At 40.2% G+C, this 18,713-nt stretch overlaps 1 non-coding gene and 1 pseudogene across 1 annotated transcript; both read left to right on the top strand.

Annotated features, from left to right (window-relative positions):
• The first annotated feature begins 634 nt into the window (after nucleotides 1-634).
• On the top strand, nucleotides 635-17,078 carry LOC136306533 (coiled-coil domain-containing protein 158-like; annotated as a pseudogene).
• Nucleotides 8,044-8,145, top strand: LOC136307130 (U6 spliceosomal RNA). Its single transcript, XR_010725817.1, has one exon. It is a non-coding gene; the product is annotated as a U6 spliceosomal RNA (small nuclear RNA).
• Nucleotides 17,079-18,713: the final 1,635 nt, after the last annotated feature.

Below are 18,713 nucleotides of genomic sequence, written 5' to 3'. Positions count from 1 at the left end.
ATCTGAAAATTTGGACGATCAACTTCAAAAGCTGATTGGTGAGATTATGCTCTAAAATCTGAATGACTATAATTATGGAAAAATTTTCACCAGAATATTTTTACAAGGCTAGTTTCATTTATAAAATTACGAAATTTTCAAAATATTTTATATATACATACACAATAGAATGTCTTAGACATTATTCAAGTTTTACATATAAAACATAATATTCCATACTTTATTTCTTTCCTTAAGTAGAACTGTTATGGCTTAAAACTTAGGTAAAGCTGATCTTCAAAGAGCCATAGTCTTTTAACTAGATACTATATTCTGCAAAATTGAAGTAGTGTCGAGTGTTCATTTCAAAGCAAAATAACATTTCAAACATGTACAAATTATGTACATAGAAAACTAAAATGGAAATTTAGATTAAATATTTTTTCAAAAGGAAAGAAAGTGGGATCTGATCATTGTGAACCAGCCTCTGCACTCTGTTAGAGGTGCTGCAGGCTGAGAAATTTAGAGAAAGGAAATGTTGGCGCTCCTTTGTGCGGTATTGGTGGTGCAGTAGAGTACATCTCCCTCTCACCAGCAACCCCTCCTGGGGCACGTGGACTCTGCTGGGAGCGCCACTTGTCATAGGAGCAGGGGCATGGGCAGTTTCACCGAAGATGGAGCTGGCACTGTATGTGGAGCTCCAGACCCGGGGCGAGCCTTTCTCCTCTTTCCCGCCTATTGCGTGTTTCCCAGTGTCCTCATATCTGATTTCAAAAATATGAAAATTAAATGTCTGAAATATCCTAAAGTTCATCCTCCTTTCATTTTTACAGCTCTGCCCCCTTCTTCTAAACGCCCCTCATTACATCCGGAGCATGGCAGTGCTCCCTTCCTCGGTTCCTCAGGCCTCTTTCTCCCTCCTAAGTCCAGCCTGGAAGCGCTGCCATAGTCATCCTTCTAAAATACAGCCCCGATTGTGTCACTCCTCGGCTCAAAAATTACTTTCCCCATAAGATCTGACTCCCTGCCTTCAAGACTGTTCATGGCCTGGCCCAGTCTACCTTTCCTGCCTTTCTCTACATGCACCCAGTGTTCCCAGTAAACCACACACATGCCTTGCCAGTCCCTTCTAATCTCCAAATTGTTTCCAAACTGTTTCCGAGGTCCAACTCAAATCCTTTCTCAAAGCATGTTGATCTCCATAGTGGTTCTCTCTGCTAGTCCCTAGCTCTGTCCTAATGAAAACCCACTTCCAGTTATTTGTGTTTGTCCCCTCTTTCTCTTTGGGTAATAAGTCCGTTAATGCCTGTGTAGGCTTGACCTGTGGTGGCACAGTGGATAAAGCGTCGACCTGGAAATGCTGAGGTTGCCGGTTCGAAACCCTGGGCTTGCCTGGTCAAGGCACATATGGGAGTTGATGCTTCCAGCTCCTCCCCCTTCTCTCTCTCTGTCTCTCCTCTGTCTCTCTGTCTCTCTCTCTCCCTCGCCTCTCTAAAATGAATAAATAAATAAAAATGTCTGTGAACCTTGTGTCTCCTGCTCTATTGAGTTTTTGATAACAGTAGATACACACTACATTATGTATTTTTTTTAGTAATTAAAGAGGGAGGTAATTCTATTCACAGCCCAACTGCCCCTCCCGTCCCAGTACCAGGCATCATCCTGCATATCTGAATCAGTAAACAAATTACTATCGCTGTTCCTTCAACCTTCTGAGCATTTCTTTATCACAGGAGCACACTTGATGTGAAACAAAATACCTTTGCTGGAAAATTCAAAATGTAAAAACAGATGACTTTAAAAATCTACTGTATTTTTTTTTCTCCTCCAGGAGAAAGAGAGAGCCATTGAGGCCAATGCAGAGATCACAGAGCTCTGCCTTCTGGGTAGACTTAAAACTGCAGGAGCTGCAGCACCAAAAAAATGAAGGGGATCACCTCCAGAACGTGCAGAGTGCGAGGCTCTCAGGCTACAGAAGGCCGAAACGACAGGGTGATCGAGATTCTGCGACAGCAGATGGAGAACAGGACACAGCTGGTAGACCAGCGTGCGTGAACAGCGGGTGCTATGCCAGTAGAGAAAGCTCAGCTTGAGAAAGAGAGTAATGATAGGAGACGGAAGCTACAGGAATTTAAGTTCTGTACAAGGTTGGGTGTGTGTGGTTTTGTTTCTGAAAATTTCCCCCATTCATAAATATGACCTCTACTGAAAAGGGGTTGTGTAAAGATGGTCTGTGGATGCTCTGAAATTGTTTGAAAGTATTTGTGTGTATGTGCATATGTATGTTTTTTGTGAGAAAGTATTCATACTTTCATTAGATTTCAAAAGAGTGGCCTGACAATGCCTCATAACTACCTGTACAGAAGAGAAAAAAATCAGAAAATGTACAGCTTCTTCCTGAAGGCTTTTCTGACCCCAGATTGAAGGTTTTTCTTCCTCTTCAGACAAACCTAAAATTGCACCACATCTCTCACCACCCAGTAAGTGAAAAACACTGGACTGTTTGCTGAATCTTGGCTTCTATATCTGTAAAACAAAACAAAACCAAAAACCAAAACAAAACAACAACAAAAATCCGAACAGCCTTACTGGATTACCTGAGGCTTACATGAGAAATTTTATATCAAGCACTTAGTTCCTGGCCTACAGACGATGTTTAGAAAATATTAACTCCCTTCCCCGTTCCATTCTCCGCCTAAATCTCATCTCACTGGATCACATTCTATATTGCACTGTGTGCGTATTTAAATAGCTGTGTGTCCTCTTCCCCTTAAGACGGCAGACTTCTTCAAGCAGGGACGCACCTTACTCATCCCTGTACCCCTGCCCCATGTCTGTGCCTTTTGCCCAGCAGATGCTCAGTAAATAGTCATCAGCACTTAAAGCTGAGTGAATTTTTTTAACATTTGGTTTCCTAAGTTTTATGTCACCTGTCTCTTTACCTTGGTAACTAATAGTACACAAATCACATATTTTTTTTCAGTGTTACTGAGATATGATTGACACTGCATAAGTTTAAGTCTACAGCATAATGATTTGACTTACATATATTGTGCAATGATTGCCACAATAAGTCTAGTTAACATTTATTATCTCATATAGATACCAAGAAAAGAAAGAAAACAATGTTTTCTCCCTTGCTGAGAATTTGTAGGATCTACTCTCAGGCACTCTTCTGTATAGTATACAGCAGTGTTAACGACAGTCGTGGTGGTGTACATTACGTCCCTGGTACTTGTCTAGCTTGTGACTAGAAGTTTGTACCTTTGGACCACCTTCACCCAATTCCCCCCATCCCTTGCCTCTGATAACCATAGATCTTATATAACTTTAGATGCCTGAGTTTCTTTATTCTAAAAATAGGACCAACTATAGATTATTACCTATCTTATGGAGATACACAAGTTAATTGCATTTAAAAAACTAGAATTTTCGGGTGTTAAATTTTTGCTTAATTATATTATAAGAATTTTTTTAATGGCCAAACTCACCATGAAAGAGACTTTTATAAAGGCATCTTAATGGCCAACCCTTACAATGAAATTTTAGAATAGGTTTGTAGAACATATTAGAGAAAAGATGATTGTCCCACCTTCTTACTAAAGAAAAAAGAAGGATTTCTAGTATTGTTAATAGTACAAACAAATGGAAGGACCTACTGGGTTTTTAATTAAGTTTATTGGAGTGACACTGATTAACATAATTATACAGGTTTTAGGTGCCCAATTCTACAACACATGTCTGTACACCCTATTGTGTGTTCACCCCTTCAAGTCCAGTCTTCGTTCATCATCATTTATCTCCCTTGTACTCTCCTCTCCCCACCCCTGGGAAGTCATCACAATGTTTCCGTGTCCTTGAGATTTTGGGTTTTGGTTTGTTTTTTTTTTTGTCCTTTTTTGCTCTATCTTTTGAGTCTTACACTCTCAAAAATAAATCAGTTTAATCTTCACAAAAAACTTATGGGGTGGGTACATTATTATCCCATTTTGCAGATGAAGAAACCGGGACATGGAGACATTAAAAACTTGCCTGTGAGCAACACTACCTTGGGATTTGATCCTAGGCGGTATGGGAGTGACTATCACAGGCACATCTCAGAGATACTATGGGTTTGGTTCCAGGCAACCACAGTGAAGTATCACAATGAAGCAAGTTGTAATATTTTTGCTGATGGAAAGTCTTGTCTTCAGTTTGTAAAAAAACACAACATCTATGAAGTACAACATAACAAAGGGCAATAAAATGAGGTGTGCCTAATTATATTTAAGACCAACAGGCCTTGATTTGAGGGAACGATCTTATCACCAAAAAAGTAAGTTAAAAATTAAGTGTAATCACAGAAAACACACACACACACACACACACACTTTTATATCTATACCTATATCAATATTTGGAGAAATATACACAACACAGTAGAAGTTCATTTTGACAAAAAGTTTTTATTCACATGGCATTTGCTTGGAAGCATCTAGGCTGGCTCTGTCTGCTTGAAATAGAATGTGAACCACATATTTTTAAAATTTCTAGTGGACACTTAAAAAAATAGGTAAAACTAATAACATTTTTTAACTCAACATATCCAAAATATTTTATATAATGTTTTTATATTGCAATAAATTTAACAAATGGAGATATTTTGCATTTTTAAAAATATAAAGCCTTTGAAATCTGGTATATTTTACACTTATAGAACATCTTTGCTTAGATTGGCCAAATTTCAAATACACAATAGTCACATATGGCTAGTGGCACAAGTATATGCAGAATAGACATCTAAGGTTAAATGAAAGGTAAAATATGGCCTTTGTTTTCCCACTTACTCTATTGACGCTTTATATGTAGATAGATAGATGATAGATTAATAGATAGATAGATAGACAGATAGGATATTAAAACAATGTTATAACTATATATGCATATAATTTTTATTTCTTACTCTACTCATTGTACTTATCACTATACTCAGACTTTAAAAGATAAAAGACAAGCAAAGTTCCAAGAGCTCTGTCTGACCAGGCAGTGGCGCAGTGGATAAAGCGACGGACTAGGATGCATAGGACTCAGGTTTGAGACCCCCGAGTTCACCAGCTTGAGTGTGGGCTCATCTGGTTTGAGCAAAGCTCACCGACTTGGACCCAAGGTCAATGGCTCGAGCAAGGGGTCACTCGGTCTGCTGAAGGCCCACGGTCATGGCACATATGAGAAAGCAATCAATGAACAACTAAGGTGTCCAATGAAAAACTAATGATTGATGCTTCTCATCTCTCTTTGTTCCTGTCTTTCTGTTCCTATGTATCCCTCTCTCTAACTCTCTCTCTGTCTCTGAAAAACAAACAAAAAAAGAAGAACCGAGAGCTCAAGGCCAGACAGCATGATCTGGAGCTGGAGAAGGTGAAGCTGGTGAATGCAGGCTCTAAGTGACTCCGTGCAATGAAGGACATCAAACAAGAGAGAGATCAGCTATGGAATAAGAAGATAACTATTAGGACCGAGCTGAACAGTCTTACAGGTATGTTACTTCAGTTCAAATTCTGCTAAAAAAAAATAGCTCTATCAGTGAAGTTCGATGTGGCTACTAGGACTATTGCAGAAGAATAGTTCTTTGTCCCACATCACAAATATGGATAAAATATGCTGCAGTGGAGGTCCTTCATGGCCTGAAATCCTGATACTTCTCCTGGAAGAGCTTTCATATCTTGTCCTCATTAACTGTTAATTTTAGTCAGCCCTCAGTGTCCATGAAGTTCTTTATTGAGTTTCTAAGACAGGGGTGAGGGAAATGGAAATTTTGAGTCCTCTGAGTAAAACTCCTGATTAGAGGTTTAACATTGAAGCAACATGTGTAATAAGACTTATGCAAATTTCTTGAGAGGAAAAAGCCAAGGCCTTTAAATTTAAAAATGAAACACTTCTTGTTCACATAACAGTGGAGGTATCATTTGCTTCCCATAAACACCACTTGTTCTTGAGCATTTACTAAGCCAGATACTGGGATAAGCCCTAGGAACACAACAGTGAGGCTCCCAGCTAGTTGGTAGCCGGACTATACAGAATGGGTTGCAGTACAGGGAGTGAGGCTCAGTGGATGTTTGCTGAGTACAGATGGAGGAGACGGTAGAGAATCAGTGTCCTACAGGCGCTGTCATCAGTAGTAGGTTTGAAGGGGGAAAGGGAATTTGGCAGGTGAAAGAGGTGGAAGGGCAATCCAGGCAGAGCAAACACTATGGGCAAAACCATGAAGGTATGAAATAACATAATGTGACTTCAGAAGTATTTGTTGGAGTAAAATGTGAAGGCATGAGGACTAAAAAATGAGGCAGAAATAGATAGTCGGACCCAGACAGTGTGGAGCCAGCAACAGATACTAAGTAAGAGATTGTTGTCATCAAATTTACCTTTTAGAAGAACAATGTTTACAGGTAAATAGAGAAAGGCAAGACTAAAGGGCCAGAGGCCAACCAGTTAGAGGATTTTGCAGGGTCTCAGGGAAATATGATGAGAACTTGGACTAATGCAGTGGCAGTAAGAATAAGAGGAGAATGAAGTATTCAGAATATTTTTGGAGATTGAGTCAACAGTACTTAGTGATTGGAGGAGTTGGGGAGGATTCAGGTTTTAAGTTTGAATTACTGGGAAATCAATGATCCAACAGCTGAGAGATGGGAACTGGAAGGAGAGGCAAGTTTCATGGGAGAGGGAGATGCAGTTAGTATGAGACAGTGGGTTCGAGTGACACCAGGGCATCCACACAGAAATGTCTGGATAGACAGAGATCTCAGCAAAGAGGCCTTAGCTCTGTGTGTTCACTGTATATGTAAATCTATCATCTATAAATATATAAACATAAATAGATAGTTGAGTGTGTGTATCTTGATAGTTACTGGAGATAAAAAGTCAGATAACACATGTGACAGCCTCAGGTTACTTCTTGTTTCATGGAGATCTATCTTGTACAGATGGTGGTTGAATCTATTTTAGTAGATATGATAATCTATGGAAAAGATTTAAATGAAACAGATGTGAGTCAATTGCACAGGCTAGGAAAAGCAGTGAATAGTAAGTGGGTAAAATCCACCCAAGCAGATTTTAAAGAGAGACAGATCCCTGGAAATGTGTATGTAGGGACATCTAATTTCTGTAACAAATGACAATGTAACTAATGAAGACTAAGTGAAGTCTCTTCCAGCTCCAAAATTCTGTGATCATTAATTACAAATAAAACATACTTCATAACAATGAAATAGAAAAAAGTAACAATCTATTATTGATTATCATGTACAGAAGACTATGAAGTCTCAAAAAGGAATTTTCAAAACGAAAGTGAAGAAATGGAAACTACTACAAATGAGCTGAAAATGAAATTGATGTCTGCACAGTCTGAACTAAAACAAACAGGAAATACATTAAAGTCCATGGAAAGATCTGGTGCTTACGGTATACTTTAATAGATTTTCTCTTGTTTTTAATTCCATCGATCTAGATTTATTAAAAACACAAACCTGGATACATTGCCTGCCAGCTCGTCATGGTGCCACATGATGAAAGAGATATCAGTGACGGGTGTTATATAACAGTAATTCCACTCGTTGGTTTTGGGGGGTGAGTACCACGTGCTTGCTTTAATCCCTCAAATACCTGAATCTTTCTTTCCCTGTAGTTATTTCAATAATTTCTAACAGACTTTTATATTGGTGAATGCCAATTAATTATTTTAAGGATATATTGATATAAATACAAGTTACTGATAATTTTTATTCAACCTCTTATTTTTCACATGTTCATTATCTATAATAATTCTATATCTGTGGCTAATTGTCAGTTCCTGAGAAAGAGCTCTGGGAATTGAACTCCTAGGATGAGGGGTCCCTTCTCTCCACCTAGATCTGTTTCCTTACCTTGCTGCCCATATTAATTCAAAGAAAAGGTTATTTACTGTTTCATATTATTCATATTTTTGGTATTGCTGTATTAGCTGACTATAAGAATAAATATTTAAGTAAAGTCTACATTTTTCCATTTCTCAATATTTTTTTAAGTGTCAAAAGACTAATTTTTGCACTTGCTTCAGCAGCACACCCTAAAATTGGAACAATACAGAGAAGATTCTCAGGGCACCTGCACAAAGATGGCAGGCAACATTTTGAGTCATTCCATATTTTATGTGGTTCCCAGAGGTTCAGCTCATTCTCTGCTGGTTCACACCAAGAAAGTGATGGGGTTTGGAGAAGTCACTCAGGAGGCCCATTTGGGATCTGTCTCCCCCACATACACACACACACACACACACACACACACACACACACACACACACACACGGAGTCCCTTCCTCAGTACCCTCCACTCATCTTCACAGCTGCCCCAGTCACATTACAGTGATTATATTAACTAGGTAATCTTGTATTTGCATTCAAATGCTTACTTTTATTGATTAAAGTTATCTTAAAGTATAGAAGACTTATATAAGAAAATTACCTTTGAAGGCTAACCACAATCCACTTAATCAGCCCGGAATTCTTCGGAACAAATGATGTCAGACTTTGTAGAGGCCCTGAATAAGAACATAGAACAAGGACAGAGTTTAGTGCCCTGAGGCAAAAGCCACAGTGGCTGTTAGGTTTAGGTTCAGAGCTCCTTTAAATCCAAAGCCTCTTCAAACTCAAATTCCCCTCACCCAGCCTCCCACTAGGGCAACTTCTTTATTAAGTATCTCCCTTACCCAACCTCTTCCTTCCCTTAAACAACTCCCTCACCCTGGGAAGGTTTTGAGAAATGTCCCTGGAACAAGGCCATCGGGAGGGACCTGAGGGTTGGGAAAGGGAGATAGTCTGTGACCAAGGGCAACAAACCAAGATAAACTAATCTGAGCATGTCCAAGTGCATCCAACCTCATGCCAGCAAATGCCTGCAGCAACCCCTGTGTCTAATGCTCTCTCCCACAGCTTGGAGCTGACACCGTTTGCTGGTCTCAGCCTGCCTGCACCCAGGCATTTTTAAAATAAACTTCCCTTTTGGAACATACTAGCCTCGTGTTTTTGATTAGTCCAGTGGTTTCTGCCTTTCAGTGGCTTTACTGACAAAAGTACTGAACAAAGACAGTACTGTGCTGAATGCAGCACAATAGGGATAGAATTAGCAATTCTGATTAATCAGTTGGTTGTGACATTTGAGCTATTCCCTTGCCCTTTTGTCTGCTCTAAAGAAGTCCCCCCCCCATGCCTGACCAGGTGGTGTTGCAGTGGATAGAGCATCGGACTGGGATGCGGAGGACCCAGGTTCAAGACCCCGAGGTTGCCAGCTTTAGTGAAGGCTCATCTGGTTTGAGCAAAGCTCACCAGCTTGGACCCAAGGTCGCTGGCTCGAGCAAGGGGTTACTCAGTCTGCTGAAGGCCCACGGTCAAGGCACATATGAGAAAGCAATCAATGAACAACTAAGGTGTCGCAACAAAAAACTAATGATTGATGCTTCTCATCTCTCTCCGTTCCTGTCTGTCTGTCTCTATCTATTGCTCTCTCTGACTCTCTCTCTGTCTGTAAAAATAAATAAGTAAATAAAAAATAAATAAAAAAAGAGAAGTTCCCCCTCCCAACTTCCTCATTCTCCTCCCTGCTTCTATTGCTGTGTATCAGTAAATACCTGTAAGGACTGGAGGTTGGGGCCATTCTTATGAAACCTGTATAGGGATTGTGAGGCCATCTCCCCTAGGTCCCTCAGTGCATGTCATGTGCTCTCCAAGTAGTCATTGTCTCCATGACAAGTGGTGCCTTGTTTGAGGAATGGGAATTAAATGACATTTATCTACTAATATATCAATATACTGTGCCTCTGTTTATCCTGTTCTTGACAGTTTGGCTATAGGAACTGTATCTTAGTGTAAAGCCAGTATCCAAGTCCACCATCACAGCCGCCTGGCCCATGCAGGTTCGCATTGGATTTGAACAGTCGGCAAAGAAACAACAGAGCCAAAAGCTGGTGGGCCATCATCTTTAATTCTAGCTTGCACCGGGCGGGCAAGTAAAAACACACACTGGGCTCCAAAACCCACTCATTCAGTGCTCACAATGCTACCAACTTATCCGAGTTTCCTAGAATCAAAGGTTTCTAGCTCATCAGACTTATCACCTCTGTTCCCCACTTCCTTCCTTCTCCTTGCACAAACTCTGCACAAACTGGCTTCTCACTCAACACTCCGCCATCTTGGCTGCTTCTTCTGGCCTCCTCCACGTGGCCTTTCTCTGCTCTCCTCTTTAATGCTAATCTCAGGAACCAAGAGCACAAGCTCCCATTCTGTCCCATTTTATAGTGTAGAAATCAAAACCTTTAATCCAACATACAAAATAGGGAAGTCTCTAATACAAAGTCATTTACCTGGGGCATGATGGGATTGCACCACCCCACATCAAAGAGGGTGGGAAAGGCTTAGTCCTAAAATCAAGCCCTAGGCTACAAGGATCCAGCCTGCCCACAGCCCGCCCCCAACACACATTAATATCACCTGGGCGATGGGCTTCCATGTGGGCAAAGCCATCTTTAACAAAGTGAGCATAATATATTTTATCTGCCAACAATCCACTCCTATGCTCACTTTATTACCCACAATCTACACCACTGACATCCCTGTGCAAGGAAATTAGGCACATTACACAAATTACAACAACATTACAAATCATACAATTTCAACAATTACAAAGGTACATTTCACCAGTCTCTGAGCACTTTGCCAAAAGCACAAAATATCCTCAGCCTTCTTTCTAGCCATGGGAAAAGCTTCCTGGGGCAGGGGAAGGGCCTCTAGCAAAGCCGCCCCCACCCCCATCAGGGTATTTAACATTATCCAAAATCCGTAAGTCCATCCAACAAAGGAGACAGTGCCCACCCCAGTCATAGTCCAGGAAATCAGTCCACACACATGGGGCGTCAGCCACCCCCCTCATCCCTGCCATCCTGGCAGGTCTTACACTGTCCCAAAGAGGAGCACGTGGCAATGGCAGTCAGCATTTCCATCTCTGCTCTGGAGAGCATGATGACGTCCAGCCCTATGTCCCAAGATCCTTCCAGCTGGGCTCTCATCTTTTGGAGACTGCGGATTGCAACTCCAGCCCGATTCTCCTCATCCTCCAAAGAGGACCTGAAAACATCAGCTCCCGCTGCCGGGCTCGAGTCCTGGGCCACTGCTCTGCAGATCTTGCAGCTCCAGCTTTGGTCTCAGCCTCAACCTCCCACCGCTGCTGGCTCTCCACAATGTCCAGAGCAATCTGCAACTCATGAACCTGTAAATCCTTCTCCAGCAGCTGCTCCATTTCCAGGCGAATCTCGCAAACCTGGTCGGCCTCCTTCTCCAGCGCTTCCTCCAGCTCCAGGCTCAGTATCTGTTTCTCCCACATTTGCTCCAGCTCCTTCCACTGCTCAGTTTGCAGGTCCCAGGCAGCCTTTTCCACAGAGCTCTCGGTTTCCTCATGCATGGCTGTAAAAGTCAGCCAGCCTACGGTCCCCAAAATAACAGCCATGGGGAACCATAACAGCAGCCAGTCCTCCACTACACCGCTCAAAGGTGGTGGTGGCTCCTTGCCGATCTGTATTGAATCCTGCCACAGACTACGCCAAATGTAAAGCCTTTCTCTGCTCTCTGCTCTGCTCTCTCCTCTAATGATAATCTCAGGAACCAAGAGAGCAAGCTCCGTTCTGCCCCCATTTTATAGTGTAGAAATCAAAACCTTTAATCCAATATACAAAATAGGGAAGTCTCTAATACAAAGTCATATATCTGGGGCATGATGGGATTGCACCACCCCACATCAAAAAGTGTGGGAAAGGCTTAGTCCTAAAACCAAGCCCCAGGCTACAAGGATCCAGCCTGCCCACAGCCCGCCCCCAACACACATTAATATCACCTGGGCGATGGGCTTCCATGTGGGCAGCGCCATCTTTAACAAAGTGAGCATAATATATTTTATCTGCCCAACACTTAGCAAGTTTTTAGTCTTTTGACATTAAAAAAATACTGAGAAATGGGAAAATGTAGACTTTACTTAAATATTTATTCTTATAGTCAGCTAATACAGCAATACCAAAAATGCTTTTCTTTTTTCTTTTTAACCTTTAAGCAGTGACATTTTCAAAACTTCCCACAGCTGACTATAAGAAACAACATAGGGTCCCTGACTTTGAATTTCCAAGCAAGGAGGAGTTTTATATATTTTTTTTAATGACCTGCCACGTCTTAAATATTTTGTGCCTACTACCTGTACAAAACATTCTCATCCTGTCACCAGTTCTATTAGAATAATCACCTATATGCTTATGCTGCCAATTTAAATATAGAAAGAGGAGTGAATTAAAAGCACGTGACAATAACCATGAGAATAAAAATGGAATGGTTTGTGATATCACTGGAATGTTTAAGATTTAGTAAATGTGTTATATAGTATTTTAAATATGAATTTCTAGAAAATTATTTTAGTGAAAATACTATATACGTTATTTATTATATAACTATATAACTATATATATATATATTTGTATTTTTCTGAAGCTGGAAACAGGGATAGACAGTCAGACAGACTCCCGCATGCGCCCCACTGGGATCCACCCGGCACGCCCACCAGGGGCGCTGCTCTGCCCACCAGGGGGCGATGCTCTGCCCCTCCGGGGCGTCGCTCTGTCGTGACCAGAGCCACTCCAGCGCCTGGGGCAGAGGCCAAGGAGCCATCCCCAGCATCCGGGCCATCCTTGCTCCAATGGAGCCTCGCTGCGGGAGGGGAAGAGAGAGACAGAGAGGAAGGAGAAGGGGAGGGGTGGAGAAGCAGATATATTTTATGCATATATTTCCTATATGTGTAAGTATAAATTTTCTCAGTATTATTTATTACTATTGATGATATGGCAATTTACAATGGGCAATGAAGTTAATTTTAGTAACAAGGAAAACACAAAATATTATCAAATATGTATAATACATATATGATATATACATATATTAGCTTAAAACCTCTGAGTAATTGATGAAAATTGTTATATCCCAATATTGTGAAATCCAAAGACCTTTACTATGATCACTCCCTTGAAACTATCTAGGTGCCTTTGAGAATCTTACTTGTCACCTTCTCATAATGTTTAACCATCACATTATAGTAGCCTCTCAAAATTGAGAAACTAAGGCACATTTTATTTTCTTCTTTTCAGATATGAAAGTGGCAGTGGGGGTGCAAAAGGTTATCACAGATAAAAGAGATCAAATAGATGCCCTTCAGAGCAAGATACAGTTTTTGGAAGAAGCAATAACAAATTCAAACAAGGTAAGTCCCTGTCTTCAAGGTGGGGAAAGCCAATATATTCATTCATTAATATACGGCAAAACAGAGTAAGACAGAGAAGAGATTAAAAAAGTACGGTGGAGAAAAGAAAAGAAGTTATTTCTGACAAAAAATAAGGGAAAGGTTCCTGAAGGAACATTTGAGCAGCATCTCAAAAGAGCTAGTTAAATGCAGGAAATGGGCAAAAGGACATTCCTGATAGAGTCAGGGAATGAGTATAAACAAAGCCCAGTTTCACTATCATGTGACATGTGTTCCTAAAATTACTGTGGTCTATAAAATTATGCAATCAAACCACACGCTTGTGGAAACAATGGGATGAGGAGCAACACACTAACAAATTTTATCAGCAACACACAAAAAATAGGAACCTAATGAATGTGGTAGCACAGTTTACACATGTTCAGTGGTTTAGAAATACATAAATACTACAGCAACTATTGTCCCTTACTTAAAGTTTCTTTGTGGAAGTGGCATTGAAGGGCTGCAGCTTGGGGGTTATTATGAAGGGGTAGAAGGTGAGTTTTCTGTAACACCAGATTTGCTCAGATGTGGCTCATAACTAAGGCAAACTAAGGTAGCTGCTAGATAGTTGTTTGAATAGTGCACGTATGCTTTCTGTGTATTACTACACAGCTTCGTTTAGCTGGGTGCAGTTTTCTGCGTTGATGTAATATTTGTCAGAAACGAAAGTTTGTATAAGTAAATGTGAAATTTGTGTTATGCTCAAATGTTCCCTGATCATATCACACTTTGGAACAAATCTGCATTTTTAATAGAAGAGTTTGAACCAACAGCAGCGGAGGCAAGAACGTAAAGAGCATAGTGGAAAATTGTAAGTGCAACTCAAGGAATTGCTTTCCCCAAACCCAGAAGGAGCTGCTGCAATACTTTTTGAGAATGAGGCTAAATATTCACAAATATGTACCTATCTCTTTGCTCTTTACCATTTATTTTCTCCCTTCCTTTTCTCTTCCCCTAAGTCCTTTCTTTCTCATCTATCATTTGCCTGTTGGAAACCTGAAGCAGGGCTGATGCTCATCCTCTGAGGTACGGAGGGCGTGGAGAGGCCCTGCCTGCTGGCATCAGAGAGGCCGGCCCCACTGGAGGAAACTGCTCATCCAAGATCAATAGCATTCCTTTCAAAAGGGAAGGAGGCAGTTTGTAAAATAAATCCCCCTTTCTTTCTGAAAACTTTTTTACCTAACAGAAAAGGGAAAATTATTTACATCCAAAATGACAGTGGTGATACCGTCTATCTTGTTTACATCAACATTTTCTCTATGAAAAAATATTTAAAGAAATAGACTCAATAAGTTGAGGTCTGTGTTTTAACTTGGCTGCCTTGCATTTCTTTTTGTCTACTTATTCCGTGATGTTCTTTAAGGAAATGATCTATTTTAATGAAATTTTGTTGAATACCAAAGACTCTCCATAAGTGTATCAGTAAGCTCACTCTCATCCCTGGACCATGAGTAACTCGAGGGCAGGAACTTTGTGTCCCATTTCTTTTATGTCATAGGGACTGCAGGAATTTGTTAAATGAACACCCAATCTTGAAACAAAATAGAAACCCTTAAAACTTTCAAATAAATATATCTTCTTTAAATCTCTTTCGTCATTTTAAACAAGTTCCAATAAAATTTGGTATATTATTACTCAGTCTAAAATCATCATATACTTTCTTTTTATGACAATGTAATTATTACATATTTTGTAGATTTTATCAAGGATTTACTGAGCCTAGAAAAAAATAATACCAGTAGTGATGAAAATGAAAGAGTAGAGCCTGACTGGCAGTGGCACAGTAGATAGAGCATCGACCTAGGACACTGAGGTCCCAGTTTTGAAACCCCAGGTCACTGACTTGAACACAGGCTTATCTGGCTTGAACGGAGGCTCACCAGCTTGAGCACAAGGTTGCTGGCTTGAGTGTGGGATCATCAACATGATTCCATGGTCAATGGCTTGATCCCAAAGTGTCGGGAGCCGATCCACAACTGCTGGCTGACAAGGTCACAGCAGAAGAAGACCCACAACTGCTGGCTGACAAGGTCACAGCAGAAGAAGATCAAAAACTGCTGATTGACAAAGTCACAGCAGAGAAGACCAATGGCTGCGGGGTGACAAAGTCACTGCAGTGAAGACCAATGGCTGTGGGGTGACAAAGTCACCGCAAAGGAAAGGCACAATGATACTTCCCCCTTTGACTTTTTGAATTAATCTGGCCTTATATCCCCCCTTTTTCTGGGTGTGTGCTATTATTTGTGGCACAGGGATAATAGTACCATGCTTTCCCTGTAGATTTGTAGTGATTTCTTTGGAAATGAGACAGAGGGTGTGAGTTCCACAGAAAAGCCTGTAAGCCCCTTGAACTGGGCTCATAGACATAAGAGGCTGGCTATGATATCCCTCGTAAAGGGTTAAGTCTGTAGGAGAATTCCTTCTTAATCATGTTAAAAAGAATAAATTGTGACTTAGGAGGCAGTGGCTGTGCACAGAGCACCCTTCGGCCTTCACTTAACACTTTTTCCTCCCTAGCCTTTTCATGTGATAAGTAGAGAAACATTCCTTTCTTCCTGCTTATTTGATCTGCAAATAGTGGTATATTCTGAGAAGAATAGAGTCAGAACTTAACTAGTGTTTAAATAAAATGTAGAAAGTAATAACAGTTAATGTCTTGTGTTGCTGCTGGGTTATCTTGCAAGTGCACTCTGCATATCTTTGGGTGAAAGCTATCCTTAATGTTATGTTAATTTCTTTAGAGGCAAGCCTTTCAGAATCTTGTAGGACACTGTATAAACTCAAGGCCATTTACCTGAGCAAGCGGTGGTCCATTGTTAGTCGTCTGCTAAATCTCTCTCTGCCCCTTAACTCACAACAGACTAATACTTTAAAAGCTTTTACTGATGTTGTTATTCAAGTTATTTTCAATGATTTGCTACCTGATTTGTGACTCATAGATGTAAATTAACTGTTATCTGGAAACATGCAAACATAGTGAAACAAAAGCAATAATTAACACCATGTGATTATAACTCAGTGTGTGTGTATAAAAAGGGAGCTATACTAGCATTGAGCAGAGATGCCTGGCAGTAAATGCTAACAGGAGAATAAAGAGAAAGAAAAGAATTCGGCTCTCTCACTCGATTTTCGCCGACACCGTCTCCTCCTGTGGGACCCCTGGATCCCCCCCGGGGCTGGACCCCGGCACCAAAGGTCACTGGATTGAAGCCCAAGGTTGCTGGCTTGAGCAAAGGGTCACTGTCTTAGCTGGAGCCCCCAGTCAAGGCACATATGAGAAGCAATCAATGAACAACTACGGTGTTGCAATTATGAGTTGATGCTTCTCATCTCTCTCCCTTCCTGTCTTTCTCTCTTGCTAAAAAAAAGAAAAAAAAAGAAAAAAAGAAAAATAAAAACACTACATGGTAACATAATTCTAGCAGCTCCCAACTCCAACTCAGAAGCAACTAAACAGCATATGAATTAAAGTATAATTCAGATCTTTATGTAACAGTTTTATACTTGATCATATCTCAGCTTCTACATCAGCAAATTATTTCTGATATTTTTCTCTTCTATAATTGTAGAAACACCACTTTCTAAAAGAAAAAAAGAATGAATTAAGCCAGGAATTGAGTACAGTTGCAACCAAGAAAAACAAGATGACTGAAGAACTAGAAGTTCTAAGATCTCAGGAACGTCGTTGTGAAGAAAAGATTGCAAATATGGAAGTTGTTCTTGATAAGGTAGTTGTTAAGTTGTCCTGTACTAAATAGCTGTTAACTAAGTAGCATTGTTCTGAATGAAAACTCCATGTTGATAGGAACTAAATATGTATTATATATAGCCCAATCACCTAGCACATTGAAAAAACATATCCTATAAAAAAGAGTTTTCTCAGCTTTAAGAATCTTTATTATATGCGGCTTAAGTGTCTGTTTGTCACCAATAGCTTATTGGTTGCTTGCATAACTGTACTAGCCAATGGGGTGAAGTTGCCATGGTTGAACGCAAATTGAGCGGGTCAGGGGGAAGGTGAACATTTGTTTTCATTGGCAATCATCTGTTTTACATAAAAACTATGTCTTAATGTAATTTCTTTTAAGAATGCCTCCTAGAAAATACAGCACTGAAGAAGAGAGAAAAGGAGCTAAAGCTGCACAAAAACGGCTTTCTCAACAAAAAGAAGCCACTGAGCAGAGAAAGACAAGGCTTGCTTCAGTCGCAGAGCAAATGCGTCTTTCTCGGCAAAATGAGATTGATGAGCATAGAGAAACAAGGCTTGCCTCAGATGCAAGACAAAAAAGCCTGTCTCGACAACATGAGTCCCTTGAACAAAGGCAGGAGAGAAATGCAAAAAATGACAGAGTAATGCTGACTGAAACGCAAAAAGGATTAAAACAGTTTCAAACGGAGAAACTTTAATTTTTGAGCATTCCTCTGGTGACATGAATATTAAATGTGAACACTGTCAGTCTTTAAACTTCATTAGAAACTAATCGATTTGACCATGGCAAGAAAGGATTTTCTCAATGTTGCAAGCTCATAATAATTGACTAATGTACCATGGCTTCAAACCATGCTTTGGATACAACTGACAGGTTGTTAAAAGAAATCATGAAAAATGATTATCCATTTGGAGGAAAAGTTTTACTTCTTGGAGGTGACTTTAGACAATGTCTATCAGTATTGCCTCATGCTCCATAAGCCGCAATAATACAAAATAGCATAAAATTTGCAAAATCATGGGATTTATTTAAGAAACTCCCACTGGCAATGAACATGAGGTCAAATGACCCCGAATATAGTGAGTGGCTTTTAAAACTTGGAAATGGAACTCTTTCTGATGATAATGGATTGAGTGAAGATGTTGTCGAGATTCCTTTGTCAATGATATGCAAAGATAGTTTAGTGGATTGGGTTTTTGGTAATAAAATCCAGCCTGGAAACATCAGTGAAATTAGTGAAAGGGCAATATTGTGTCCTAAAAATTCTGATGTAGACAAACTAAATGATGATGTCTTAAATATCATAGAAGGGAACGACACAACATATTTAAGTGTTGATTCCGTTGTAGCTGATAATAAAGCGAGTGCCAACAACTTTTCAATGGAATTTTTAAATAGTCTGTCGCCTTCTGGCATGCCACCTCAAAAATTGAGGTTAAAGATTGGAGCAATTATTATGCTGTTAAGAAATCTTAACACCAGAAGGGGTCTTTGCAATGGTACAAGACTAGAGGTTCTCCAATTGAAAAATAATGTTATAATAGCTAAGTCTTTGACTGGCTCCTCTAAAGGTGAAACACATGTCATTCCAAGAATTGATTTGGCTCCATCTCAAACAGGGTTGCCGTTTCAATTGAGACGTAGACAATTTCCTGTAAAACTTGCCTTTGCTATGACCATCAA

Source organism: Saccopteryx bilineata, chromosome 5 (assembly GCF_036850765.1).
Source record: "Saccopteryx bilineata isolate mSacBil1 chromosome 5, mSacBil1_pri_phased_curated, whole genome shotgun sequence".
NCBI lineage: Eukaryota > Metazoa > Chordata > Mammalia > Chiroptera > Emballonuridae > Saccopteryx > Saccopteryx bilineata.
The sequence above is the reverse complement of the archived record's forward strand: the minus strand, read 5'-3'. Positions and strand labels throughout refer to the sequence as shown.